Below are 22,970 nucleotides of genomic sequence, written 5' to 3' on the forward strand. Positions count from 1 at the left end.
CGATAAAAAAAAAAAAAAAAGAAGGGAAAAAGGGGTGCAACACGAGGACTTCCCAGGAGGTCACCCATCCTAGTACTACTCTCGCCCAAGCACGCTTAACTGCGGAGTTCTGATGGGATCCGGTGCATTAGTGCTGGTATGATCGCACCCGTTCATTCACCGTAACAATTTGTATACATGCGCATTGCCGAACAAAAAAAAACCCAGAGCATTCCAAAGCTCGTAAACTCGCAACCGAGACCCCTCTTTCGAGCCTTCTTCTTCCAAAATACTGTTTTTCACCCTCCCGGTATTGTCCCATTCCCAAAAGAGTCCGCCGTCTGTAAAAGCAAGGTGAACTCGCAACAAAAAAAAGACAAAATGTTTATGAAATCCGCGCAACACTTGGAAATCAAGAGGCCATCCATGCCAGGCACGCTTCCGCGGGGAGTTCCGACGGGTCCGGTGCAATTTCCGCTTACACGAACGCACCGATGCACGCCTCTTTCGAACAATTCGTTCGTATGCGCATCGACCCGCGTCAACGGGTCCTTACCTTCGAGTGCCCGTAAATTCGAGGTCGGGACCCGGTTGCGAGTTATATTTTTATAAATAAAATTACTTCCAAAGAGTATATTACTATAATCACCGAAATGCCTTTTGCTCAAGTGGAGCGGAAAGAATTCGCAAATGAAAACGATAAAAAAAAAAAAGAAGGGAAAAAGGGGTGCAACACGAGGACTTCCCAGGAGGTCACCCATCCTAGTACTACTCTCGCCCAAGCACGCTTAACTGCGGAGTTCTGATGGGATCCGGTGCATTAGTGCTGGTATGATCGCACCCATTCATTCACCGTAACAATTTGTATACATGCGCATTGCCGAACAAAAAAAAACCCAGAGCATTCCAAAGCTCGTAAACTCGCAACCGAGACCCCTCTTTCGAGCCTTCTTCTTCCAAAATACTGTTTTTCACCCTCCCGGTATTGTCCCATTCCCAAAAGAGTCCGCCGTCTGTAAAAGCAAGGTGAACTCGCAACAAAAAAAAGACAAAATGTTTATGAAATCCGCGCAACACTTGGAAATCAAGAGGCCATCCATGCCAGGCACGCTTCCGCGGGGAGTTCCGACGGGTCCGGTGCAATTTCCGCTTACACGAACGCACCGATGCACGCCTCTTTCGAACAATTCGTTCGTATGCGCATCGACCCGCGTCAACGGGTCCTTACCTTCGAGTGCCCGTAAATTCGAGGTCGGGACCCGGTTGCGAGTTATATTTTTATAAATAAAATTACTTCCAAAGAGTATATTACTATAATCACCGAAATGCCTTTTGCTCAAGTGGAGCGGAAAGAATTCGCAAATGAAAACGATAAAAAAAAAAAAGAAGGGAAAAAGGGGTGCAACACGAGGACTTCCCAGGAGGTCACCCATCCTAGTACTACTCTCGCCCAAGCACGCTTAACTGCGGAGTTCTGATGGGATCCGGTGCATTAGTGCTGGTATGATCGCACCCGTTCATTCACCGTAACAATTTGTATACATGCGCATTGCCGACCAAAAAAAAAACCCAGAGCATTCCAAAGCTCGTAAACTCGCAACCGAGACCCCTCTTTCGAGCCTTCTTCTTCCAAAATACTGTTTTTCACCCTCCCGGTATTGTCCCATTCCCAAAAGAGTCCGCCGTCTGTAAAAGCAAGGTGAACTCGCAACAAAAAAAAGACAAAATGTTTATGAAATCCGCGCAACACTTGGAAATCAAGAGGCCATCCATGCCAGGCACGCTTCCGCGGGGAGTTCCGACGGGTCCGGTGCAATTTCCGCTTACACGAACGCACCGATGCACGCCTCTTTCGAACAATTCGTTCGTATGCGCATCGACCCGCGTCAACGGGTCCTTACATTCGAGTGCCCGTAAATTCGAGGTCGGGACCCGGTTGCGAGTTATATTTTTATAAATAAAATTACTTCCAAAGAGTATATTACTATAATCACAGAAATTCCTTTTGCTCAAGTGGAGCGGAAAGAATTCGCAAATGAAAACGATAAAAAAAAAAAAAAAAGAAGGGAATCTTTCGAACAATTCGTTCGTATGCGCATCGACCCGCGTCAACGGGTCCTTACATTCGAGTGCCCGTAAATTCGAGGTCGGGACCCGGTTGCGAGTTATATTTTTATAAATAAAATTACTTCCAAAGAGTATATTACTATAATCACAGAAATTCCTTTTGCTCAAGTGGAGCGGAAAGAATTCGCAAATGAAAACGATAAAAAAAAAAAAAAGAAGGGAAAAAGGGGTGCAACACGAGGACTTCCCAGGAGGTCACCCATCCTAGTACTACTCTCGCCCAAGCACGCTTAACTGCGGAGTTCTGATGGGATCCGGTGCATTAGTGCTGGTATGATCGCACCCGTTCATTCACCGTAACAATTTGTATACATGCGCATTGCCGAACAAAAAAAAACCCAGAGCATTCCAAAGCTCGTAAACTCGCAACCGAGACCCCTCTTTCGAGCCTTCTTCTTCCAAAATACTGTTTTTCACCCTCCCGGTATTGTCCCATTCCCAAAAGAGTCCGCCGTCTGTAAAAGCAAGGTGAACTCGCAACAAAAAAAAGACAAAATGTTTATGAAATCCGCGCAACACTTGGAAATCAAGAGGCCATCCATGCCAGGCACGCTTCCGCGGGGAGTTCCGACGGGTCCGGTGCAATTTCCGCTTACACGAACGCACCGATGCACGCCTCTTTCGAACAATTCGTTCGTATGCGCATCGACCCGCGTCAACGGGTCCTTACCTTCGAGTGCCCGTAAATTCGAGGTCGGGACCCGGTTGCGAGTTATATTTTTATAAATAAAATTACTTCCAAAGAGTATATTACTATAATCACCGAAATGCCTTTTGCTCAAGTGGAGCGGAAAGAATTCGCAAATGAAAACGATAAAAAAAAAAAACAAGGGAAAAAGGGGTGCAACACGAGGACTTCCCAGGAGGTCACCCATCCTAGTACTACTCTCGCCCAAGCACGCTTAACTGCGGAGTTCTGATGGGATCCGGTGCATTAGTGCTGGTATGATCGCACCCGTTCATTCACCGTAACAATTTGTATACATGCGCATTGCCGACCAAAAAAAAAACCCAGAGCATTCCAAAGCTCGTAAACTCGCAACCGAGACCCCTCTTTCGAGCCTTCTTCTTCCAAAATACTGTTTTTCACCCTCCCGGTATTGTCCCATTCCCAAAAGAGTCCGCCGTCTGTAAAAGCAAGGTGAACTCGCAACAAAAAAAAGACAAAATGTTTATGAAATCCGCGCAACACTTGGAAATCAAGAGGCCATCCATGCCAGGCACGCTTCCGCGGGGAGTTCCGACGGGTCCGGTGCAATTTCCGCTTACACGAACGCACCGATGCACGCCTCTTTCGAACAATTCGTTCGTATGCGCATCGACCCGCGTCAACGGGTCCTTACATTCGAGTGCCCGTAAATTCGAGGTCGGGACCCGGTTGCGAGTTATATTTTTATAAATAAAATTACTTCCAAAGAGTATATTACTATAATCACAGAAATTCCTTTTGCTCAAGTGGAGCGGAAAGAATTCGCAAATGAAAACGATAAAAAAAAAAAAAAAAGAAGGGAAAAAGGGGTGCAACACGAGGACTTCCCAGGAGGTCACCCATCCTAGTACTACTCTCGCCCAAGCACGCTTAACTGCGGAGTTCTGATGGGATCCGGTGCATTAGTGCTGGTATGATCGCACCCGTTCATTCACCGTAACAATTTGTATACATGCGCATTGCCGAACAAAAAAAAACCCAGAGCATTCCAAAGCTCGTAAACTCGCAACCGAGACCCCTCTTTCGAGCCTTCTTCTTCCAAAATACTGTTTTTCACCCTCCCGGTATTGTCCCATTCCCAAAAGAGTCCGCCGTCTGTAAAAGCAAGGTGAACTCGCAACAAAAAAAAGACAAAATGTTTATGAAATCCGCGCAACACTTGGAAATCAAGAGGCCATCCATGCCAGGCACGCTTCCGCGGGGAGTTCCGACGGGTCCGGTGCAATTTCCGCTTACACGAACGCACCGATGCACGCCTCTTTCGAACAATTCGTTCGTATGCGCATCGACCCGCGTCAACGGGTCCTTACCTTCGAGTGCCCGTAAATTCGAGGTCGGGACCCGGTTGCGAGTTATATTTTTATAAATAAAATTACTTCCAAAGAGTATATTACTATAATCACCGAAATGCCTTTTGCTCAAGTGGAGCGGAAAGAATTCGCAAATGAAAACGATAAAAAAAAAAAGAAGGGAAAAAGGGGTGCAACACGAGGACTTCCCAGGAGGTCACCCATCCTAGTACTACTCTCGCCCAAGCACGCTTAACTGCGGAGTTCTGATGGGATCCGGTGCATTAGTGCTGGTATGATCGCACCCGTTCATTCACCGTAACAATTTGTATACATGCGCATTGCCGAACAAAAAAAAACCCAGAGCATTCCAAAGCTCGTAAACTCGCAACCGAGACCCCTCTTTCGAGCCTTCTTCTTCCAAAATACTGTTTTTCACCCTCCCGGTATTGTCCCATTCCCAAAAGAGTCCGCCGTCTGTAAAAGCAAGGTGAACTCGCAACAAAAAAAAGACAAAATGTTTATGAAATCCGCGCAACACTTGGAAATCAAGAGGCCATCCATGCCAGGCACGCTTCCGCGGGGAGTTCCGACGGGTCCGGTGCAATTTCCGCTTACACGAACGCACCGATGCACGCCTCTTTCGAACAATTCGTTCGTATGCGCATCGACCCGCGTCAACGGGTCCTTACCTTCGAGTGCCCGTAAATTCGAGGTCGGGACCCGGTTGCGAGTTATATTTTTATAAATAAAATTACTTCCAAAGAGTATATTACTATAATCACCGAAATGCCTTTTGCTCAAGTGGAGCGGAAAGAATTCGCAAATGAAAACGATAAAAAAAAAAAGAAGGGAAAAAGGGGTGCAACACGAGGACTTCCCAGGAGGTCACCCATCCTAGTACTACTCTCGCCCAAGCACGCTTAACTGCGGAGTTCTGATGGGATCCGGTGCATTAGTGCTGGTATGATCGCACCCGTTCATTCACCGTAACAATTTGTATACATGCGCATTGCCGAACAAAAAAAAACCCAGAGCATTCCAAAGCTCGTAAACTCGCAACCGAGACCCCTCTTTCGAGCCTTCTTCTTCCAAAATACTGTTTTTCACCCTCCCGGTATTGTCCCATTCCCAAAAGAGTCCGCCGTCTGTAAAAGCAAGGTGAACTCGCAACAAAAAAAAGACAAAATGTTTATGAAATCCGCGCAACACTTGGAAATCAAGAGGCCATCCATGCCAGGCACGCTTCCGCGGGGAGTTCCGACGGGTCCGGTGCAATTTCCGCTTACACGAACGCACCGATGCACGCCTCTTTCGAACAATTCGTTCGTATGCGCATCGACCCGCGTCAACGGGTCCTTACCTTCGAGTGCCCGTAAATTCGAGGTCGGGACCCGGTTGCGAGTTATATTTTTATAAATAAAATTACTTCCAAAGAGTATATTACTATAATCACCGAAATGCCTTTTGCTCAAGTGGAGCGGAAAGAATTCGCAAATGAAAACGATAAAAAAAAAAAACAAGGGAAAAAGGGGTGCAACACGAGGACTTCCCAGGAGGTCACCCATCCTAGTACTACTCTCGCCCAAGCACGCTTAACTGCGGAGTTCTGATGGGATCCGGTGCATTAGTGCTGGTATGATCGCACCCGTTCATTCACCGTAACAATTTGTATACATGCGCATTGCCGACCAAAAAAAAAACCCAGAGCATTCCAAAGCTCGTAAACTCGCAACCGAGACCCCTCTTTCGAGCCTTCTTCTTCCAAAATACTGTTTTTCACCCTCCCGGTATTGTCCCATTCCCAAAAGAGTCCGCCGTCTGTAAAAGCAAGGTGAACTCGCAACAAAAAAAAGACAAAATGTTTATGAAATCCGCGCAACACTTGGAAATCAAGAGGCCATCCATGCCAGGCACGCTTCCGCGGGGAGTTCCGACGGGTCCGGTGCAATTTCCGCTTACACGAACGCACCGATGCACGCCTCTTTCGAACAATTCGTTCGTATGCGCATCGACCCGCGTCAACGGGTCCTTACATTCGAGTGCCCGTAAATTCGAGGTCGGGACCCGGTTGCGAGTTATATTTTTATAAATAAAATTACTTCCAAAGAGTATATTACTATAATCACAGAAATTCCTTTTGCTCAAGTGGAGCGGAAAGAATTCGCAAATGAAAACGATAAAAAAAAAAAAAAAAGAAGGGAAAAAGGGGTGCAACACGAGGACTTCCCAGGAGGTCACCCATCCTAGTACTACTCTCGCCCAAGCACGCTTAACTGCGGAGTTCTGATGGGATCCGGTGCATTAGTGCTGGTATGATCGCACCCGTTCATTCACCGTAACAATTTGTATACATGCGCATTGCCGAACAAAAAAAAACCCAGAGCATTCCAAAGCTCGTAAACTCGCAACCGAGACCCCTCTTTCGAGCCTTCTTCTTCCAAAATACTGTTTTTCACCCTCCCGGTATTGTCCCATTCCCAAAAGAGTCCGCCGTCTGTAAAAGCAAGGTGAACTCGCAACAAAAAAAAGACAAAATGTTTATGAAATCCGCGCAACACTTGGAAATCAAGAGGCCATCCATGCCAGGCACGCTTCCGCGGGGAGTTCCGACGGGTCCGGTGCAATTTCCGCTTACACGAACGCACCGATGCACGCCTCTTTCGAACAATTCGTTCGTATGCGCATCGACCCGCGTCAACGGGTCCTTACATTCGAGTGCCCGTAAATTCGAGGTCGGGACCCGGTTGCGAGTTATATTTTTATAAATAAAATTACTTCCAAAGAGTATATTACTATAATCACAGAAATTCCTTTTGCTCAAGTGGAGCGGAAAGAATTCGCAAATGAAAACGATAAAAAAAAAAAAAAAAGAAGGGAAAAAGGGGTGCAACACGAGGACTTCCCAGGAGGTCACCCATCCTAGTACTACTCTCGCCCAAGCACGCTTAACTGCGGAGTTCTGATGGGATCCGGTGCATTAGTGCTGGTATGATCGCACCCGTTCATTCACCGTAACAATTTGTATACATGCGCATTGCCGAACAAAAAAAAACCCAGAGCATTCCAAAGCTCGTAAACTCGCAACCGAGACCCCTCTTTCGAGCCTTCTTCTTCCAAAATACTGTTTTTCACCCTCCCGGTATTGTCCCATTCCCAAAAGAGTCCGCCGTCTGTAAAAGCAAGGTGAACTCGCAACAAAAAAAAGACAAAATGTTTATGAAATCCGCGCAACACTTGGAAATCAAGAGGCCATCCATGCCAGGCACGCTTCCGCGGGGAGTTCCGACGGGTCCGGTGCAATTTCCGCTTACACGAACGCACCGATGCACGCCTCTTTCGAACAATTCGTTCGTATGCGCATCGACCCGCGTCAACGGCTCCTTACATTCGAGTGCCCGTAAATTCGAGGTCGGGACCCGGTTGCGAGTTATATTTTTATAAATAAAATTACTTCCAAAGAGTATATTACTATAATCACAGAAATTCCTTTTGCTCAAGTGGAGCGGAAAGAATTCGCAAATGAAAACGATAAAAAAAAAAAAAAAAAGAAGGGAAAAAGGGGTGCAACACGAGGACTTCCCAGGAGGTCACCCATCCTAGTACTACTCTCGCCCAAGCACGCTTAACTGCGGAGTTCTGATGGGATCCGGTGCATTAGTGCTGGTATGATCGCACCCGTTCATTCACCGTAACAATTTGTATACATGCGCATTGCCGAACAAAAAAAAACCCAGAGCATTCCAAAGCTCGTAAACTCGCAACCGAGACCCCTCTTTCGAGCCTTCTTCTTCCAAAATACTGTTTTTCACCCTCCCGGTATTGTCCCATTCCCAAAAGAGTCCGCCGTCTGTAAAAGCAAGGTGAACTCGCAACAAAAAAAAGACAAAATGTTTATGAAATCCGCGCAACACTTGGAAATCAAGAGGCCATCCATGCCAGGCACGCTTCCGCGGGGAGTTCCGACGGGTCCGGTGCAATTTCCGCTTACACGAACGCACCGATGCACGCCTCTTTCGAACAATTCGTTCGTATGCGCATCGACCCGCGTCAACGGGTCCTTACCTTCGAGTGCCCGTAAATTCGAGGTCGGGACCCGGTTGCGAGTTATATTTTTATAAATAAAATTACTTCCAAAGAGTATATTACTATAATCACCGAAATGCCTTTTGCTCAAGTGGAGCGGAAAGAATTCGCAAATGAAAACGATAAAAAAAAAAAAGAAGGGAAAAAGGGGTGCAACACGAGGACTTCCCAGGAGGTCACCCATCCTAGTACTACTCTCGCCCAAGCACGCTTAACTGCGGAGTTCTGATGGGATCCGGTGCATTAGTGCTGGTATGATCGCACCCGTTCATTCACCGTAACAATTTGTATACATGCGCATTGCCGAACAAAAAAAAACCCAGAGCATTCCAAAGCTCGTAAACTCGCAACCGAGACCCCTCTTTCGAGCCTTCTTCTTCCAAAATACTGTTTTTCACCCTCCCGGTATTGTCCCATTCCCAAAAGAGTCCGCCGTCTGTAAAAGCAAGGTGAACTCGCAACAAAAAAAAGACAAAATGTTTATGAAATCCGCGCAACACTTGGAAATCAAGAGGCCATCCATGCCAGGCACGCTTCCGCGGGGAGTTCCGACGGGTCCGGTGCAATTTCCGCTTACACGAACGCACCGATGCACGCCTCTTTCGAACAATTCGTTCGTATGCGCATCGACCCGCGTCAACGGGTCCTTACCTTCGAGTGCCCGTAAATTCGAGGTCGGGACCCGGTTGCGAGTTATATTTTTATAAATAAAATTACTTCCAAAGAGTATATTACTATAATCACCGAAATGCCTTTTGCTCAAGTGGAGCGGAAAGAATTCGCAAATGAAAACGATAAAAAAAAAAAACAAGGGAAAAAGGGGTGCAACACGAGGACTTCCCAGGAGGTCACCCATCCTAGTACTACTCTCGCCCAAGCACGCTTAACTGCGGAGTTCTGATGGGATCCGGTGCATTAGTGCTGGTATGATCGCACCCGTTCATTCACCGTAACAATTTGTATACATGCGCATTGCCGACCAAAAAAAAAACCCAGAGCATTCCAAAGCTCGTAAACTCGCAACCGAGACCCCTCTTTCGAGCCTTCTTCTTCCAAAATACTGTTTTTCACCCTCCCGGTATTGTCCCATTCCCAAAAGAGTCCGCCGTCTGTAAAAGCAAGGTGAACTCGCAACAAAAAAAAGACAAAATGTTTATGAAATCCGCGCAACACTTGGAAATCAAGAGGCCATCCATGCCAGGCACGCTTCCGCGGGGAGTTCCGACGGGTCCGGTGCAATTTCCGCTTACACGAACGCACCGATGCACGCCTCTTTCGAACAATTCGTTCGTATGCGCATCGACCCGCGTCAACGGGTCCTTACATTCGAGTGCCCGTAAATTCGAGGTCGGGACCCGGTTGCGAGTTATATTTTTATAAATAAAATTACTTCCAAAGAGTATATTACTATAATCACAGAAATTCCTTTTGCTCAAGTGGAGCGGAAAGAATTCGCAAATGAAAACGATAAAAAAAAAAAAAAAAGAAGGGAAAAAGGGGTGCAACACGAGGACTTCCCAGGAGGTCACCCATCCTAGTACTACTCTCGCCCAAGCACGCTTAACTGCGGAGTTCTGATGGGATCCGGTGCATTAGTGCTGGTATGATCGCACCCGTTCATTCACCGTAACAATTTGTATACATGCGCATTGCCGAACAAAAAAAAACCCAGAGCATTCCAAAGCTCGTAAACTCGCAACCGAGACCCCTCTTTCGAGCCTTCTTCTTCCAAAATACTGTTTTTCACCCTCCCGGTATTGTCCCATTCCCAAAAGAGTCCGCCGTCTGTAAAAGCAAGGTGAACTCGCAACAAAAAAAAGACAAAATGTTTATGAAATCCGCGCAACACTTGGAAATCAAGAGGCCATCCATGCCAGGCACGCTTCCGCGGGGAGTTCCGACGGGTCCGGTGCAATTTCCGCTTACACGAACGCACCGATGCACGCCTCTTTCGAACAATTCGTTCGTATGCGCATCGACCCGCGTCAACGGGTCCTTACATTCGAGTGCCCGTAAATTCGAGGTCGGGACCCGGTTGCGAGTTATATTTTTATAAATAAAATTACTTCCAAAGAGTATATTACTATAATCACAGAAATTCCTTTTGCTCAAGTGGAGCGGAAAGAATTCGCAAATGAAAACGATAAAAAAAAAAAAAAAAGAAGGGAAAAAGGGGTGCAACACGAGGACTTCCCAGGAGGTCACCCATCCTAGTACTACTCTCGCCCAAGCACGCTTAACTGCGGAGTTCTGATGGGATCCGGTGCATTAGTGCTGGTATGATCGCACCCGTTCATTCACCGTAACAATTTGTATACATGCGCATTGCCGAACAAAAAAAAACCCAGAGCATTCCAAAGCTCGTAAACTCGCAACCGAGACCCCTCTTTCGAGCCTTCTTCTTCCAAAATACTGTTTTTCACCCTCCCGGTATTGTCCCATTCCCAAAAGAGTCCGCCGTCTGTAAAAGCAAGGTGAACTCGCAACAAAAAAAAGACAAAATGTTTATGAAATCCGCGCAACACTTGGAAATCAAGAGGCCATCCATGCCAGGCACGCTTCCGCGGGGAGTTCCGACGGGTCCGGTGCAATTTCCGCTTACACGAACGCACCGATGCACGCCTCTTTCGAACAATTCGTTCGTATGCGCATCGACCCGCGTCAACGGCTCCTTACATTCGAGTGCCCGTAAATTCGAGGTCGGGACCCGGTTGCGAGTTATATTTTTATAAATAAAATTACTTCCAAAGAGTATATTACTATAATCACAGAAATTCCTTTTGCTCAAGTGGAGCGGAAAGAATTCGCAAATGAAAACGATAAAAAAAAAAAAAAAAGAAGGGAAAAAGGGGTGCAACACGAGGACTTCCCAGGAGGTCACCCATCCTAGTACTACTCTCGCCCAAGCACGCTTAACTGCGGAGTTCTGATGGGATCCGGTGCATTAGTGCTGGTATGATCGCACCCGTTCATTCACCGTAACAATTTGTATACATGCGCATTGCCGAACAAAAAAAAACCCAGAGCATTCCAAAGCTCGTAAACTCGCAACCGAGACCCCTCTTTCGAGCCTTCTTCTTCCAAAATACTGTTTTTCACCCTCCCGGTATTGTCCCATTCCCAAAAGAGTCCGCCGTCTGTAAAAGCAAGGTGAACTCGCAACAAAAAAAAGACAAAATGTTTATGAAATCCGCGCAACACTTGGAAATCAAGAGGCCATCCATGCCAGGCACGCTTCCGCGGGGAGTTCCGACGGGTCCGGTGCAATTTCCGCTTACACGAACGCACCGATGCACGCCTCTTTCGAACAATTCGTTCGTATGCGCATCGACCCGCGTCAACGGGTCCTTACCTTCGAGTGCCCGTAAATTCGAGGTCGGGACCCGGTTGCGAGTTATATTTTTATAAATAAAATTACTTCCAAAGAGTATATTACTATAATCACCGAAATGCCTTTTGCTCAAGTGGAGCGGAAAGAATTCGCAAATGAAAACGATAAAAAAAAAAAAGAAGGGAAAAAGGGGTGCAACACGAGGACTTCCCAGGAGGTCACCCATCCTAGTACTACTCTCGCCCAAGCACGCTTAACTGCGGAGTTCTGATGGGATCCGGTGCATTAGTGCTGGTATGATCGCACCCGTTCATTCACCGTAACAATTTGTATACATGCGCATTGCCGACCAAAAAAAAAACCCAGAGCATTCCAAAGCTCGTAAACTCGCAACCGAGACCCCTCTTTCGAGCCTTCTTCTTCCAAAATACTGTTTTTCACCCTCCCGGTATTGTCCCATTCCCAAAAGAGTCCGCCGTCTGTAAAAGCAAGGTGAACTCGCAACAAAAAAAAGACAAAATGTTTATGAAATCCGCGCAACACTTGGAAATCAAGAGGCCATCCATGCCAGGCACGCTTCCGCGGGGAGTTCCGACGGGTCCGGTGCAATTTCCGCTTACACGAACGCACCGATGCACGCCTCTTTCGAACAATTCGTTCGTATGCGCATCGACCCGCGTCAACGGGTCCTTACATTCGAGTGCCCGTAAATTCGAGGTCGGGACCCGGTTGCGAGTTATATTTTTATAAATAAAATTACTTCCAAAGAGTATATTACTATAATCACAGAAATTCCTTTTGCTCAAGTGGAGCGGAAAGAATTCGCAAATGAAAACGATAAAAAAAAAAAAAAAAGAAGGGAAAAAGGGGTGCAACACGAGGACTTCCCAGGAGGTCACCCATCCTAGTACTACTCTCGCCCAAGCACGCTTAACTGCGGAGTTCTGATGGGATCCGGTGCATTAGTGCTGGTATGATCGCACCCGTTCATTCACCGTAACAATTTGTATACATGCGCATTGCCGAACAAAAAAAAACCCAGAGCATTCCAAAGCTCGTAAACTCGCAACCGAGACCCCTCTTTCGAGCCTTCTTCTTCCAAAATACTGTTTTTCACCCTCCCGGTATTGTCCCATTCCCAAAAGAGTCCGCCGTCTGTAAAAGCAAGGTGAACTCGCAACAAAAAAAAGACAAAATGTTTATGAAATCCGCGCAACACTTGGAAATCAAGAGGCCATCCATGCCAGGCACGCTTCCGCGGGGAGTTCCGACGGGTCCGGTGCAATTTCCGCTTACACGAACGCACCGATGCACGCCTCTTTCGAACAATTCGTTCGTATGCGCATCGACCCGCGTCAACTGGTCCTTACCTTCGAGTGCCCGTAAATTCGAGGTCGGGACCCGGTTGCGAGTTATATTTTTATAAATAAAATTACTTCCAAAGAGTATATTACTATAATCACCGAAATTCCTTTTGCTCAAGTGGAGCGGAAAGAATTCGCAAATGAAAACGATAAAAAAAAAAGAAGGGAAAAAGGTGTGCAACACGAGGACTTCCCAGGAGGTCACCCATCCTAGTACTACTCTCGCCCAAGCACGCTTAACTGCGGAGTTCTGATGGGATCCGGTGCATTAGTGCTGGTATGATCGCACCCGTTCATTCACCGTAACAATTTGTATACATGCGCATTGCCGACCAAAAAAAAAACCCAGAGCATTCCAAAGCTCGTAAACTCGCAACCGAGACCCCTCTTTCGAGCCTTCTTCTTCCAAAATACTGTTTTTCACCCTCCCGGTATTGTCCCATTCCCAAAAGAGTCCGCCGTCTGTAAAAGCAAGGTGAACTCGCAACAAAAAAAAGACAAAATGTTTATGAAATCCGCGCAACACTTGGAAATCAAGAGGCCATCCATGCCAGGCACGCTTCCGCGGGGAGTTCCGACGGGTCCGGTGCAATTTCCGCTTACACGAACGCACCGATGCACGCCTCTTTCGAACAATTCGTTCGTATGCGCATCGACCCGCGTCAACTGGTCCTTACCTTCGAGTGCCCGTAAATTCGAGGTCGGGACCCGGTTGCGAGTTATATTTTTATAAATAAAATTACTTCCAAAGAGTATATTACTATAATCACCGAAATTCCTTTTGCTCAAGTGGAGCGGAAAGAATTCGCAAATGAAAACGATAAAAAAAAAAAGAAGGGAAAAAGGTGTGCAACACGAGGACTTCCCAGGAGGTCACCCATCCTAGTACTACTCTCGCCCAAGCACGCTTAACTGCGGAGTTCTGATGGGATCCGGTGCATTAGTGCTGGTATGATCGCACCCGTTCATTCACCGTAACAATTTGTATACATGCGCATTGCCGAACAAAAAAAAACCCAGAGCATTCCAAAGCTCGTAAACTCGCAACCGAGACCCCTCTTTCGAGCCTTCTTCTTCCAAAATACTGTTTTTCACCCTCCCGGTATTGTCCCATTCCCAAAAGAGTCCGCCGTCTGTAAAAGCAAGGTGAACTCGCAACAAAAAAAAGACAAAATGTTTATGAAATCCGCGCAACACTTGGAAATCAAGAGGCCATCCATGCCAGGCACGCTTCCGCGGGGAGTTCCGACGGGTCCGGTGCAATTTCCGCTTACACGAACGCACCGATGCACGCCTCTTTCGAACAATTCGTTCGTATGCGCATCGACCCGCGTCAACTGGTCCTTACCTTCGAGTGCCCGTAAATTCGAGGTCGGGACCCGGTTGCGAGTTATATTTTTATAAATAAAATTACTTCCAAAGAGTATATTACTATAATCACCGAAATTCCTTTTGCTCAAGTGGAGCGGAAAGAATTCGCAAATGAAAACGATAAAAAAAAAAGAAGGGAAAAAGGTGTGCAACACGAGGACTTCCCAGGAGGTCACCCATCCTAGTACTACTCTCGCCCAAGCACGCTTAACTGCGGAGTTCTGATGGGATCCGGTGCATTAGTGCTGGTATGATCGCACCCGTTCATTCACCGTAACAATTTGTATACATGCGCATTGCCGACCAAAAAAAAAACCCAGAGCATTCCAAAGCTCGTAAACTCGCAACCGAGACCCCTCTTTCGAGCCTTCTTCTTCCCAAATACTGTTTTTCACCCTCCCGGTATTGTCCCATTCCCAAAAGAGTCCGCCGTCTGTAAAAGCAAGGTGAACTCGCAACAAAAAAAAGACAAAATGTTTATGAAATCCGCGCAACACTTGGAAATCAAGAGGCCATCCATGCCAGGCACGCTTCCGCGGGGAGTTCCGACGGGTCCGGTGCAATTTCCGCTTACACGAACGCACCGATGCACGCCTCTTTCGAACAATTCGTTCGTATGCGCATCGACCCGCGTCAACTGGTCCTTACCTTCGAGTGCCCGTAAATTCGAGGTCGGGACCCGGTTGCGAGTTATATTTTTATAAATAAAATTACTTCCAAAGAGTATATTACTATAATCACAGAAATTCCTTTTGCTCAAGTGGAGCGGAAAGAATTCGCAAATGAAAACGATAAAAAAAAAAAAAAAAGAAGGGAAAAAGGGGTGCAACACGAGGACTTCCCAGGAGGTCACCCATCCTAGTACTACTCTCGCCCAAGCACGCTTAACTGCGGAGTTCTGATGGGATCCGGTGCATTAGTGCTGGTATGATCGCACCCGTTCATTCACCGTAACAATTTGTATACATGCGCATTGCCGAACAAAAAAAAACCCAGAGCATTCCAAAGCTCGTAAACTCGCAACCGAGACCCCTCTTTCGAGCCTTCTTCTTCCAAAATACTGTTTTTCACCCTCCCGGTATTGTCCCATTCCCAAAAGAGTCCGCCGTCTGTAAAAGCAAGGTGAACTCGCAACAAAAAAAAGACAAAATGTTTATGAAATCCGCGCAACACTTGGAAATCAAGAGGCCATCCATGCCAGGCACGCTTCCGCGGGGAGTTCCGACGGGTCCGGTGCAATTTCCGCTTACACGAACGCACCGATGCACGCCTCTTTCGAACAATTCGTTCGTATGCGCATCGACCCGCGTCAACTGGTCCTTACCTTCGAGTGCCCGTAAATTCGAGGTCGGGACCCGGTTGCGAGTTATATTTTTATAAATAAAATTACTTCCAAAGAGTATATTACTATAATCACCGAAATTCCTTTTGCTCAAGTGGAGCGGAAAGAATTCGCAAATGAAAACGATAAAAAAAAAAGAAGGGAAAAAGGTGTGCAACACGAGGACTTCCCAGGAGGTCACCCATCCTAGTACTACTCTCGCCCAAGCACGCTTAACTGCGGAGTTCTGATGGGATCCGGTGCATTAGTGCTGGTATGATCGCACCCGTTCATTCACCGTAACAATTTGTATACATGCGCATTGCCGACCAAAAAAAAAACCCAGAGCATTCCAAAGCTCGTAAACTCGCAACCGAGACCCCTCTTTCGAGCCTTCTTCTTCCCAAATACTGTTTTTCACCCTCCCGGTATTGTCCCATTCCCAAAAGAGTCCGCCGTCTGTAAAAGCAAGGTGAACTCGCAACAAAAAAAAGACAAAATGTTTATGAAATCCGCGCAACACTTGGAAATCAAGAGGCCATCCATGCCAGGCACGCTTCCGCGGGGAGTTCCGACGGGTCCGGTGCAATTTCCGCTTACACGAACGCACCGATGCACGCCTCTTTCGAACAATTCGTTCGTATGCGCATCGACCCGCGTCAACTGGTCCTTACCTTCGAGTGCCCGTAAATTCGAGGTCGGGACCCGGTTGCGAGTTATATTTTTATAAATAAAATTACTTCCAAAGAGTATATTACTATAATCACCGAAATTCCTTTTGCTCAAGTGGAGCGGAAAGAATTCGCAAATGAAAACGATAAAAAAAAAAGAAGGGAAAAAGGTGTGCAACACGAGGACTTCCCAGGAGGTCACCCATCCTAGTACTACTCTCGCCCAAGCACGCTTAACTGCGGAGTTCTGATGGGATCCGGTGCATTAGTGCTGGTATGATCGCACCCGTTCATTCACCGTAACAATTTGTATACATGCGCATTGCCGACCAAAAAAAAACCCAGAGCATTCCAAAGCTCGTAAACTCGCAACCGAGACCCCTCTTTCGAGCCTTCTTCTTCCAAAATACTGTTTTTCACCCTCCCGGTATTGTCCCATTCCCAAAAGAGTCCGCCGTCTGTAAAAGCAAGGTGAACTCGCAACAAAAAAAAGACAAAATGTTTATGAAATCCGCGCAACACTTGGAAATCAAGAGGCCATCCATGCCAGGCACGCTTCCGCGGGGAGTTCCGACGGGTCCGGTGCAATTTCCGCTTACACGAACGCACCGATGCACGCCTCTTTCGAACAATTCGTTCGTATGCGCATCGACCCGCGTCAACGGGTCCTTACATTCGAGTGCCCGTAAATTCGAGGTCGGGACCCGGTTGCGAGTTATATTTTTATAAATAAAATTACTTCCAAAGAGTATATTACTATAATCACAGAAATTCCTTTTGCTCAAGTGGAGCGGAAAGAATTCGCAAATGAAAACGATAAAAAAAAAAAAAAAAGAAGGGAAAAAGGGGTGCAACACGAGGACTTCCCAGGAGGTCACCCATCCTAGTACTACTCTCGCCCAAGCACGCTTAACTGCGGAGTTCTGATGGGATCCGGTGCATTAGTGCTGGTATGATCGCACCCGTTCATTCACCGTAACAATTTGTATACATGCGCATTGCCGAACAAAAAAAAACCCAGAGCATTCCAAAGCTCGTAAACTCGCAACCGAGACCCCTCTTTCGAGCCTTCTTCTTCCAAAATACTGTTTTTCACCCTCCCGGTATTGTCCCATTCCCAAAAGAGTCCGCCGTCTGTAAAAGCAAGGTGAACTCGCAACAAAAAAAAGACAAAATGTTTATGAAATCCGCGCAACACTTGGAAATCAAGAGGCCATCCATGCCAGGCACGCTTCCGCGGGGAGTTCCGACGGGTCCGGTGCAATTTCCGCTTACACGAACGCACCGATGCACGCCTCTTTCGAACAATTCGTTCGTATGCGCATCGACCCGCGTCAACGGGTCCTTACATTCGAGTGCCCGTAAATTCGAGGTCGGGACCCGGTTGCGAGTTATATTTTTATAAATAAAATTACTTCCAAAGAGTATATTACTATAATCACAGAAATTCCTTTTGCTCAAGTGGAGCGGAAAGAATTCGCAAATGAAAACGATAAAAAAAAAAAAAAAAAAGAAGGGAAAAAGGGGTGCAACACGAGGACTTCCCAGGAGGTCACCCATCCTAGTACTACTCTCGCCCAAGCACGCTTAACTGCGGAGTTCTGATGGGATCCGGTGCATTAGTGCTGGTATGATCGCACCCGTTCATTCACCGTAACAATTTGTATACATGCGCATTGCCGAACAAAAAAAAACCCAGAGCATTCCAAAGCTCGTAAACTCGCAACCGAGACCCCTCTTTCGAGCCTTCTTCTTCCAAAATACTGTTTTTCACCCTCCCGGTATTGTCCCATTCCCAAAAGAGTCCGCCGTCTGTAAAAGCAAGGTGAACTCGCAACAAAAAAAAGACAAAATGTTTATGAAATCCGCGCAACACTTGGAAATCAAGAGGCCATCCATGCCAGGCACGCTTCCGCGGGGAGTTCCGACGGGTCCGGTGCAATTTCCGCTTACACGAACGCACCGATGCACGCCTCTTTCGAACAATTCGTTCGTATGCGCATCGACCCGCGTCAACTGGTCCTTACCTTCGAGTGCCCGTAAATTCGAGGTCGGGACCCGGTTGCGAGTTATATTTTTATAAATAAAATTACTTCCAAAGAGTATATTACTATAATCACCGAAATTCCTTTTGCTCAAGTGGAGCGGAAAGAATTCGCAAATGAAAACGATAAAAAAAAAAGAAGGGAAAAAGGTGTGCAACACGAGGACTTCCCAGGAGGTCACCCATCCTAGTACTACTCTCGCCCAAGCACGCTTAACTGCGGAGTTCTGATGGGATCCGGTGCATTAGTGCTGGTATGATCGCACCCGTTCATTCACCGTAACAATTTGTATACATGCGCATTGCCGAACAAAAAAAAACCCAGAGCATTCCAAAGCTCGTAAACTCGCAACCGAGACCCCTCTTTCGAGCCTTCTTCTTCCAAAATACTGTTTTTCACCCTCCCGGTATTGTCCCATTCCCAAAAGAGTCCGCCGTCTGTAAAAGCAAGGTGAACTCGCAACAAAAAAAAGACAAAATGTTTATGAAATCCGCGCAACACTTGGAAATCAAGAGGCCATCCATGCCAGGCACGCTTCCGCGGGGAGTTCCGACGGGTCCGGTGCAATTTCCGCTTACACGAACGCACCGATGCACGCCTCTTTCGAACAATTCGTTCGTATGCGCATCGACCCGCGTCAACTGGTCCTTACCTTCGAGTGCCCGTAAATTCGAGGTCGGGACCCGGTTGCGAGTTATATTTTTATAAATAAAATTACTTCCAAAGAGTATATTACTATAATCACCGAAATTCCTTTTGCTCAAGTGGAGCGGAAAGAATTCGCAAATGAAAACGATAAAAAAAAAAGAAGGGAAAAAGGTGTGCAACACGAGGACTTCCCAGGAGGTCACCCATCCTAGTACTACTCTCGCCCAAGCACGCTTAACTGCGGAGTTCTGATGGGATCCGGTGCATTAGTGCTGGTATGATCGCACCCGTTCATTCACCGTAACAATTTGTATACATGCGCATTGCCGACCAAAAAAAAAAACCCAGAGCATTCCAAAGCTCGTAAACTCGCAACCGAGACCCCTCTTTCGAGCCTTCTTCTTCCAAAATACTGTTTTTCACCCTCCCGGTATTGTCCCATTCCCAAAAGAGTCCGCCGTCTGTAAAAGCAAGGTGAACTCGCAACAAAAAAAAGACAAAATGTTTATGAAATCCGCGCAACACTTGGAAATCAAGAGGCCATCCATGCCAGGCACGCTTCCGCGGGGAGTTCCGACGGGTCCGGTGCAATTTCCGCTTACACGAACGCACCGATGCACGCCTCTTTCGAACAATTCGTTCGTATGCGCATCGACCCGCGTCAACGGGTCCTTACATTCGAGTGCCCGTAAATTCGAGGTCGGGACCCGGTTGCGAGTTATATTTTTATAAATAAAATTACTTCCAAAGAGTATATTACTATAATCACAGAAATTCCTTTTGCTCAAGTGGAGCGGAAAGAATTCGCAAATGAAAACGATAAAAAAAAAAAAAAAAAAGAAGGGAAAAAGGGGTGCAACACGAGGACTTCCCAGGAGGTCACCCATCCTAGTACTACTCTCGCCCAAGCACGCTTAACTGCGGAGTTCTGATGGGATCCGGTGCATTAGTGCTGGTATGATCGCACCCGTTCATTCACCGTAACAATTTGTATACATGCGCATTGCCGAACAAAAAAAAACCCAGAGCATTCCAAAGCTCGTAAACTCGCAACCGAGACCCCTCTTTCGAGCCTTCTTCTTCCAAAATACTGTTTTTCACCCTCCCGGTATTGTCCCATTCCCAAAAGAGTCCGCCGTCTGTAAAAGCAAGGTGAACTCGCAACAAAAAAAAGACAAAATGTTTATGAAATCCGCGCAACACTTGGAAATCAAGAGGCCATCCATGCCAGGCACGCTTCCGCGGGGAGTTCCGACGGGTCCGGTGCAATTTCCGCTTACACGAACGCACCGATGCACGCCTCTTTCGAACAATTCGTTCGTATGCGCATCGACCCGCGTCAACGGGTCCTTACATTCGAGTGCCCGTAAATTCGAGGTCGGGACCCGGTTGCGAGTTATATTTTTATAAATAAAATTACTTCCAAAGAGTATATTACTATAATCACAGAAATTCCTTTTGCTCAAGTGGAGCGGAAAGAATTCGCAAATGAAAACGATAAAAAAAAAAAAAAAAGAAGGGAAAAAGGGGTGCAACACGAGGACTTCCCAGGAGGTCACCCATCCTAGTACTACTCTCGCCCAAGCACGCTTAACTGCGGAGTTCTGATGGGATCCGGTGCATTAGTGCTGGTATGATCGCACCCGTTCATTCACCGTAACAATTTGTATACATGCGCATTGCCGAACAAAAAAAAACCCAGAGCATTCCAAAGCTCGTAAACTCGCAACCGAGACCCCTCTTTCGAGCCTTCTTCTTCCAAAATACTGTTTTTCACCCTCCCGGTATTGTCCCATTCCCAAAAGAGTCCGCCGTCTGTAAAAGCAAGGTGAACTCGCAACAAAAAAAAGACAAAATGTTTATGAAATCCGCGCAACACTTGGAAATCAAGAGGCCATCCATGCCAGGCACGCTTCCGCGGGGAGTTCCGACGGGTCCGGTGCAATTTCCGCTTACACGAACGCACCGATGCACGCCTCTTTCGAACAATTCGTTCGTATGCGCATCGACCCGCGTCAACTGGTCCTTACCTTCGAGTGCCCGTAAATTCGAGGTCGGGACCCGGTTGCGAGTTATATTTTTATAAATAAAATTACTTCCAAAGAGTATATTACTATAATCACCGAAATTCCTTTTGCTCAAGTGGAGCGGAAAGAATTCGCAAATGAAAACGATAAAAAAAAAAGAAGGGAAAAAGGTGTGCAACACGAGGACTTCCCAGGAGGTCACCCATCCTAGTACTACTCTCGCCCAAGCACGCTTAACTGCGGAGTTCTGATGGGATCCGGTGCATTAGTGCTGGTATGATCGCACCCGTTCATTCACCGTAACAATTTGTATACATGCGCATTGCCGAACAAAAAAAAACCCAGAGCATTCCAAAGCTCGTAAACTCGCAACCGAGACCCCTCTTTCGAGCCTTCTTCTTCCAAAATACTGTTTTTCACCCTCCCGGTATTGTCCCATTCCCAAAAGAGTCCGCCGTCTGTAAAAGCAAGGTGAACTCGCAACAAAAAAAAGACAAAATGTTTATGAAATCCGCGCAACACTTGGAAATCAAGAGGCCATCCATGCCAGGCACGCTTCCGCGGGGAGTTCCGACGGGTCCGGTGCAATTTCCGCTTACACGAACGCACCGATGCACGCCTCTTTCGAACAATTCGTTCGTATGCGCATCGACCCGCGTCAACTGGTCCTTACCTTCGAGTGCCCGTAAATTCGAGGTCGGGACCCGGTTGCGAGTTATATTTTTATAAATAAAATTACTTCCAAAGAGTATATTACTATAATCACCGAAATTCCTTTTGCTCAAGTGGAGCGGAAAGAATTCGCAAATGAAAACGATAAAAAAAAAAGAAGGGAAAAAGGTGTGCAACACGAGGACTTCCCAGGAGGTCACCCATCCTAGTACTACTCTCGCCCAAGCACGCTTAACTGCGGAGTTCTGATGGGATCCGGTGCATTAGTGCTGGTATGATCGCACCCGTTCATTCACCGTAACAATTTGTATACATGCGCATTGCCGACCAAAAAAAAAACCCAGAGCATTCCAAAGCTCGTAAACTCGCAACCGAGACCCCTCTTTCGAGCCTTCTTCTTCCAAAATACTGTTTTTCACCCTCCCGGTATTGTCCCATTCCCAAAAGAGTCCGCCGTCTGTAAAAGCAAGGTGAACTCGCAACAAAAAAAAGACAAAATGTTTATGAAATCCGCGCAACACTTGGAAATCAAGAGGCCATCCATGCCAGGCACGCTTCCGCGGGGAGTTCCGACGGGTCCGGTGCAATTTCCGCTTACACGAACGCACCGATGCACGCCTCTTTCGAACAATTCGTTCGTATGCGCATCGACCCGCGTCAACGGGTCCTTACATTCGAGTGCCCGTAAATTCGAGGTCGGGACCCGGTTGCGAGTTATATTTTTATAAATAAAATTACTTCCAAAGAGTATATTACTATAATCACAGAAATTCCTTTTGCTCAAGTGGAGCGGAAAGAATTCGCAAATGAAAACGATAAAAAAAAAAAAAAAAGAAGGGAAAAAGGGGTGCAACACGAGGACTTCCCAGGAGGTCACCCATCCTAGTACTACTCTCGCCCAAGCACGCTTAACTGCGGAGTTCTGATGGGATCCGGTGCATTAGTGCTGGTATGATCGCACCCGTTCATTCACCGTAACAATTTGTATACATGCGCATTGCCGAACAAAAAAAAACCCAGAGCATTCCAAAGCTCGTAAACTCGCAACCGAGACCCCTCTTTCGAGCCTTCTTCTTCCAAAATACTGTTTTTCACCCTCCCGGTATTGTCCCATTCCCAAAAGAGTCCGCCGTCTGTAAAAGCAAGGTGAACTCGCAACAAAAAAAAGACAAAATGTTTATGAAATCCGCGCAACACTTGGAAATCAAGAGGCCATCCATGCCAGGCACGCTTCCGCGGGGAGTTCCGACGGGTCCGGTGCAATTTCCGCTTACACGAACGCACCGATGCACGCCTCTTTCGAACAATTCGTTCGTATGCGCATCGACCC

The 22,970-nt window shown here is 46.9% G+C and overlaps 34 non-coding genes across 34 annotated transcripts; all 34 read right to left on the minus strand.

Moving 5' to 3' along the window:
* Positions 1 to 31: 31 nt before the first annotated feature.
* Positions 32 to 150, minus strand: LOC130816920 (5S ribosomal RNA). The gene has a single exon (XR_009043452.1). It is a non-coding gene; the product is annotated as a 5S ribosomal RNA (ribosomal RNA).
* A 553-nt stretch (positions 151 to 703) lies between these two features.
* Positions 704 to 822, minus strand: LOC130816921 (5S ribosomal RNA). The gene has a single exon (XR_009043453.1). It is a non-coding gene; the product is annotated as a 5S ribosomal RNA (ribosomal RNA).
* Positions 823 to 1,375: 553 nt separating this feature from the next.
* Positions 1,376 to 1,494, minus strand: LOC130816923 (5S ribosomal RNA). The gene has a single exon (XR_009043455.1). It is a non-coding gene; the product is annotated as a 5S ribosomal RNA (ribosomal RNA).
* Positions 1,495 to 2,272: 778 nt separating this feature from the next.
* On the minus strand, positions 2,273 to 2,391 carry LOC130816924 (5S ribosomal RNA). Its single transcript, XR_009043456.1, has one exon. It is a non-coding gene; the product is annotated as a 5S ribosomal RNA (ribosomal RNA).
* A 553-nt stretch (positions 2,392 to 2,944) lies between these two features.
* Positions 2,945 to 3,063, minus strand: LOC130816925 (5S ribosomal RNA). Its single transcript, XR_009043457.1, has one exon. It is a non-coding gene; the product is annotated as a 5S ribosomal RNA (ribosomal RNA).
* Positions 3,064 to 3,621: 558 nt separating this feature from the next.
* LOC130816926 (5S ribosomal RNA) lies at positions 3,622 to 3,740 on the minus strand. The gene has a single exon (XR_009043458.1). It is a non-coding gene; the product is annotated as a 5S ribosomal RNA (ribosomal RNA).
* A 552-nt stretch (positions 3,741 to 4,292) lies between these two features.
* On the minus strand, positions 4,293 to 4,411 carry LOC130816927 (5S ribosomal RNA). The gene has a single exon (XR_009043459.1). It is a non-coding gene; the product is annotated as a 5S ribosomal RNA (ribosomal RNA).
* Positions 4,412 to 4,963: 552 nt separating this feature from the next.
* Positions 4,964 to 5,082, minus strand: LOC130816928 (5S ribosomal RNA). The gene has a single exon (XR_009043460.1). It is a non-coding gene; the product is annotated as a 5S ribosomal RNA (ribosomal RNA).
* Positions 5,083 to 5,635: 553 nt separating this feature from the next.
* LOC130816929 (5S ribosomal RNA) lies at positions 5,636 to 5,754 on the minus strand. Its single transcript, XR_009043461.1, has one exon. It is a non-coding gene; the product is annotated as a 5S ribosomal RNA (ribosomal RNA).
* A 558-nt stretch (positions 5,755 to 6,312) lies between these two features.
* Positions 6,313 to 6,431, minus strand: LOC130816930 (5S ribosomal RNA). Its single transcript, XR_009043462.1, has one exon. It is a non-coding gene; the product is annotated as a 5S ribosomal RNA (ribosomal RNA).
* Positions 6,432 to 6,988: 557 nt separating this feature from the next.
* LOC130816931 (5S ribosomal RNA) lies at positions 6,989 to 7,107 on the minus strand. The gene has a single exon (XR_009043463.1). It is a non-coding gene; the product is annotated as a 5S ribosomal RNA (ribosomal RNA).
* A 558-nt stretch (positions 7,108 to 7,665) lies between these two features.
* On the minus strand, positions 7,666 to 7,784 carry LOC130816933 (5S ribosomal RNA). Its single transcript, XR_009043464.1, has one exon. It is a non-coding gene; the product is annotated as a 5S ribosomal RNA (ribosomal RNA).
* Positions 7,785 to 8,337: 553 nt separating this feature from the next.
* LOC130816935 (5S ribosomal RNA) lies at positions 8,338 to 8,456 on the minus strand. Its single transcript, XR_009043466.1, has one exon. It is a non-coding gene; the product is annotated as a 5S ribosomal RNA (ribosomal RNA).
* Positions 8,457 to 9,009: 553 nt separating this feature from the next.
* Positions 9,010 to 9,128, minus strand: LOC130816936 (5S ribosomal RNA). Its single transcript, XR_009043467.1, has one exon. It is a non-coding gene; the product is annotated as a 5S ribosomal RNA (ribosomal RNA).
* A 558-nt stretch (positions 9,129 to 9,686) lies between these two features.
* Positions 9,687 to 9,805, minus strand: LOC130816937 (5S ribosomal RNA). The gene has a single exon (XR_009043468.1). It is a non-coding gene; the product is annotated as a 5S ribosomal RNA (ribosomal RNA).
* A 557-nt stretch (positions 9,806 to 10,362) lies between these two features.
* LOC130816938 (5S ribosomal RNA) lies at positions 10,363 to 10,481 on the minus strand. Its single transcript, XR_009043469.1, has one exon. It is a non-coding gene; the product is annotated as a 5S ribosomal RNA (ribosomal RNA).
* A 557-nt stretch (positions 10,482 to 11,038) lies between these two features.
* On the minus strand, positions 11,039 to 11,157 carry LOC130816939 (5S ribosomal RNA). Its single transcript, XR_009043470.1, has one exon. It is a non-coding gene; the product is annotated as a 5S ribosomal RNA (ribosomal RNA).
* A 553-nt stretch (positions 11,158 to 11,710) lies between these two features.
* On the minus strand, positions 11,711 to 11,829 carry LOC130816940 (5S ribosomal RNA). The gene has a single exon (XR_009043471.1). It is a non-coding gene; the product is annotated as a 5S ribosomal RNA (ribosomal RNA).
* A 558-nt stretch (positions 11,830 to 12,387) lies between these two features.
* Positions 12,388 to 12,506, minus strand: LOC130816941 (5S ribosomal RNA). Its single transcript, XR_009043472.1, has one exon. It is a non-coding gene; the product is annotated as a 5S ribosomal RNA (ribosomal RNA).
* Positions 12,507 to 13,057: 551 nt separating this feature from the next.
* On the minus strand, positions 13,058 to 13,176 carry LOC130816361 (5S ribosomal RNA). Its single transcript, XR_009042900.1, has one exon. It is a non-coding gene; the product is annotated as a 5S ribosomal RNA (ribosomal RNA).
* A 553-nt stretch (positions 13,177 to 13,729) lies between these two features.
* Positions 13,730 to 13,848, minus strand: LOC130816362 (5S ribosomal RNA). The gene has a single exon (XR_009042901.1). It is a non-coding gene; the product is annotated as a 5S ribosomal RNA (ribosomal RNA).
* Positions 13,849 to 14,399: 551 nt separating this feature from the next.
* LOC130816363 (5S ribosomal RNA) lies at positions 14,400 to 14,518 on the minus strand. Its single transcript, XR_009042902.1, has one exon. It is a non-coding gene; the product is annotated as a 5S ribosomal RNA (ribosomal RNA).
* Positions 14,519 to 15,076: 558 nt separating this feature from the next.
* On the minus strand, positions 15,077 to 15,195 carry LOC130816942 (5S ribosomal RNA). Its single transcript, XR_009043473.1, has one exon. It is a non-coding gene; the product is annotated as a 5S ribosomal RNA (ribosomal RNA).
* A 551-nt stretch (positions 15,196 to 15,746) lies between these two features.
* LOC130816364 (5S ribosomal RNA) lies at positions 15,747 to 15,865 on the minus strand. Its single transcript, XR_009042903.1, has one exon. It is a non-coding gene; the product is annotated as a 5S ribosomal RNA (ribosomal RNA).
* A 552-nt stretch (positions 15,866 to 16,417) lies between these two features.
* LOC130816365 (5S ribosomal RNA) lies at positions 16,418 to 16,536 on the minus strand. Its single transcript, XR_009042904.1, has one exon. It is a non-coding gene; the product is annotated as a 5S ribosomal RNA (ribosomal RNA).
* A 557-nt stretch (positions 16,537 to 17,093) lies between these two features.
* On the minus strand, positions 17,094 to 17,212 carry LOC130816943 (5S ribosomal RNA). The gene has a single exon (XR_009043474.1). It is a non-coding gene; the product is annotated as a 5S ribosomal RNA (ribosomal RNA).
* A 559-nt stretch (positions 17,213 to 17,771) lies between these two features.
* Positions 17,772 to 17,890, minus strand: LOC130816944 (5S ribosomal RNA). The gene has a single exon (XR_009043475.1). It is a non-coding gene; the product is annotated as a 5S ribosomal RNA (ribosomal RNA).
* A 551-nt stretch (positions 17,891 to 18,441) lies between these two features.
* Positions 18,442 to 18,560, minus strand: LOC130816367 (5S ribosomal RNA). The gene has a single exon (XR_009042905.1). It is a non-coding gene; the product is annotated as a 5S ribosomal RNA (ribosomal RNA).
* A 551-nt stretch (positions 18,561 to 19,111) lies between these two features.
* LOC130816368 (5S ribosomal RNA) lies at positions 19,112 to 19,230 on the minus strand. The gene has a single exon (XR_009042906.1). It is a non-coding gene; the product is annotated as a 5S ribosomal RNA (ribosomal RNA).
* Positions 19,231 to 19,791: 561 nt separating this feature from the next.
* Positions 19,792 to 19,910, minus strand: LOC130816946 (5S ribosomal RNA). The gene has a single exon (XR_009043477.1). It is a non-coding gene; the product is annotated as a 5S ribosomal RNA (ribosomal RNA).
* Positions 19,911 to 20,467: 557 nt separating this feature from the next.
* LOC130816947 (5S ribosomal RNA) lies at positions 20,468 to 20,586 on the minus strand. The gene has a single exon (XR_009043478.1). It is a non-coding gene; the product is annotated as a 5S ribosomal RNA (ribosomal RNA).
* Positions 20,587 to 21,137: 551 nt separating this feature from the next.
* Positions 21,138 to 21,256, minus strand: LOC130816370 (5S ribosomal RNA). The gene has a single exon (XR_009042908.1). It is a non-coding gene; the product is annotated as a 5S ribosomal RNA (ribosomal RNA).
* Positions 21,257 to 21,807: 551 nt separating this feature from the next.
* LOC130816371 (5S ribosomal RNA) lies at positions 21,808 to 21,926 on the minus strand. The gene has a single exon (XR_009042909.1). It is a non-coding gene; the product is annotated as a 5S ribosomal RNA (ribosomal RNA).
* A 558-nt stretch (positions 21,927 to 22,484) lies between these two features.
* Positions 22,485 to 22,603, minus strand: LOC130816949 (5S ribosomal RNA). The gene has a single exon (XR_009043479.1). It is a non-coding gene; the product is annotated as a 5S ribosomal RNA (ribosomal RNA).
* Positions 22,604 to 22,970: the final 367 nt, after the last annotated feature.

Source organism: Amaranthus tricolor, chromosome 6 (assembly GCF_026212465.1).
Source record: "Amaranthus tricolor cultivar Red isolate AtriRed21 chromosome 6, ASM2621246v1, whole genome shotgun sequence".
Lineage (NCBI taxonomy): Eukaryota > Viridiplantae > Streptophyta > Magnoliopsida > Caryophyllales > Amaranthaceae > Amaranthus > Amaranthus tricolor.